Below are 2886 nucleotides of genomic sequence, written 5' to 3'. Positions count from 1 at the left end.
CATCCCAAGCCATCAGGGCCATCCCAAGCCATCCCAATCCACCCTGAGCCATCGGAGCCATCCCAAGCCATCCTAAAGCATCCCAAGCCATCCGAGCCATCCCAAGCCATCCTAATCCATCCCAAGCCATCAGAGCCATCCCAAGCCATCCTAAAGCATCCCAAGCCATCAGGGCCATCCCTCTCCGTGCCGGGGCCGGAGCCGATCCCTCGCATCCCATGGCTGATCCCGGCGGTCTGTCCCCGCACTGCCCGGCAGGAAATCTCTCTTTAATAGGCTCGTCGGGGGGCCGGGGCCGTGTTTTCCTAAGCGGGAGGAATGTTGACATGGCAGGCTCTGCTCCCCGCTCCCGGCGGCTCCCCGGGAGGGGATCGCGTGTGCTGCTCCCGCCGCTCCGGCTAATCCTTCCTGGGGAAGGGGGGGGGGCCGCAGGTGCGGATCCGCCGGGATGGGGGGGCTCTGGCGCTGGGAGGGCTCCTGGAAGGGGCTGCTTTCATCCCGCTTTCCCAGATGGTGCTGGGAGAGGGGGGCGCCGGGCACGATTGGAAGCAGCTGGAGGCCGGAGCCCGCCCGCAGCCCCGGGCCCTGCTCCAGGCGGGAATGTCGCTAAAGGGGGGAGAGCTGCCCCTGTCAGTGCCATGGAGGAGGGGGTGGTGTCCCCAGGATGGTGCTCCCCGTCGCCCCTCAGCCCATCCCGATCCCGTCCCAATCCCATCCCGGCCCCTTCCCATCCCCCTGCCCGGCCGGGCCCTGCGCCGCCGCCTTCACATCTCGTAACCTTTAACGAGCGGGGCCTGCTCCGCACGGGAGCCAGGGCTGGGCGGCTCTTCCCGCCGGGAAAGGGGGTCTGGAGCCCTGGGAGGCTCCGGCGGCTCCAAGGCTGCCCTGGCGGGTGCCCCGTGCCCTGGGTGGGTGCCCCTGGGGCAGCTCCCGAATCCCCGTCCCAAAAAGCCACCGCTCGCTTGGGTCCTCTTCCCTCAGCTCCTGGGGCAGCTCCGTGGCCTCCTGTGCCAGGAACTGGGGAAAACCACGGCTCTGCCTGGCACGGAGGCAGGAGCTCACCTGGCTCATTCCTGAGGAACGTGCCAGCCCGGAGCAGGGCCGGGAATGGAGGGGGGGGGCTCCGGGATCTGCTCGGCGCTGTGGCAGCAGCAGCAGGTCCTCCCAGCCCTTGGATCCGAAGGGGAAGGGCAGAATGCCCAGGAAAAGGGGAGGAAGGGGGGGGGGATGCCTGTACCCCCCACCCCGGGAACAGCTCCCAAGGTGTCGGGAATGGAAAAGTCCGAGCGCGGTCAGAGCGAAGGAGGGACCTGCCAAAATTAACAGTTGATTCGGGTTTGCGGGAGCGGGAGCCAAAACACAAGGAATCTTGGATGGGGAGAGGGAAACTTTTTTTTTTTTCCGTGGGCAGTAAATCAGCACGGAAAGACGGGAGGTGGGGAGGGGGGAGAGCGGCCCCCGCTCGGCCCTGGCAGAGGGGCCGGGGCTGGTCCCGCTCCCCATCCCGGAACATTCCCAACCCGCTTCCTGGAGGGGCGGCGGGAGCCTGGACCCGGCTCCGCGCTGGCCGGGGGCGATTTTGGCCGGGTTTGGGAGGTTTAAGGTGCTTCTGGTGCAGGTGAAGTGAATTCCAGCCATTCCCTGAGCCCGGGGTTTGCTCCGGATCCAGCGATGGCCATCCGAGCGCTCAGCGTGACATCCTGGCGGGAAAAGAGGGGTCTCCCTGGGGTCTCATCCCATCACTGGGCTCCGGGATGGCTGAGGAGTGGGAAGGGGGGGCTGGAGTGACCCTCTGCTCGGGCAGGGTCACCCTGAGCTCATCCGAGGATGGAAACGCCATCCCAGGGCCGAGCTCGCCCACCCTCCCGGTGAACGTGGGAGTTCCCGTGCTCAGGTGGAATTCCACGTGTGTCCCTGTGCTCCCACGTGTGTCCCTGTGCTCCCATGTGTGTCCCTGTGCTCCCACGTGTGTCCCTGTGCATCCACGTGTGTCCCTGTGCTCCCATGTGTATCCCTGTGCTTCCACGTGTGTCCCTGTGCTTCCATGTGTGTCCCTGTGCTTCCACCTGTGTCCCTGTGCTTCCATGTGTATCCCTGTGCTTCCACGTGTCCCTGTGCTGCCACGTGTGTCCCTGTGCTCCCATGTGTGTCCCTGTGCTTCCATATGTGTATCCCTGTGCTCCCATGTGTGTCCCTGTGCATCCACATGTGTCCCTGTGCTTCCACGTGTGTCCCTGTGCTTCCACATGTGTGTCCCTGTGCTCCCATGTGTGTCCCTGTGCTCCCATGTGTATCCCTGTGCTCCCACGTGTGTCCCTGTGCTTCCACATGTGTCCCTGTGCTTCCACGTGTGTCCCTGTGCTTCCACGTGTGTCCCTGTGCATCCACGTGTGTCCCTGTCCTCCCATGTGTATCCCTGTGCTTCCACGTGTGTCCCTGTGCTCCCACGTGTGTCCCTGTGCTTCCACGTGTGTCCCTGTGCATCTGTCCCTGTGCTCCCACATGTGTCCCTGTGCTCCCACGTGTATCCCTGTGCTCCCACGTGTGTCCCTGTGCATCCACATGTGTCCCTGTGCTTCCATGTGTGTCCCTGTGCTTCCACGTGTGTCCCTGTGCTCCCATGTGTGTCCCTGTGCTCCCACGTGTGTCCCTGTGCATCCACATGTGTCCCTGTGCTTCCATGTGTGTCCCTGTGCTCCCACCTGTGTCCCTGTGCTTCGATGTGTGTCCCTGTGCTCCCATGTGTGTCCCTGTGCTTCCATGTGTGTCCCTGTGCTCCCATGTGTGTCCCTGTGCTCCCACATGTGTCCCTGTGCTTCCATGTGTGTCCCTGTGCTCCCACGTGTGTCCCTGTGCTTCCATGTGTGTCCCTGTGCTCCCATGTGT

The sequence above is a fragment of the Lepidothrix coronata genome, unplaced genomic scaffold (assembly GCF_001604755.1).
Source record: "Lepidothrix coronata isolate B3197 unplaced genomic scaffold, Lepidothrix_coronata-1.0 Scaffold454, whole genome shotgun sequence".
Taxonomy (NCBI): domain Eukaryota; kingdom Metazoa; phylum Chordata; class Aves; order Passeriformes; family Pipridae; genus Lepidothrix; species Lepidothrix coronata.
Note: the sequence above shows the minus strand (reverse complement) of the source record.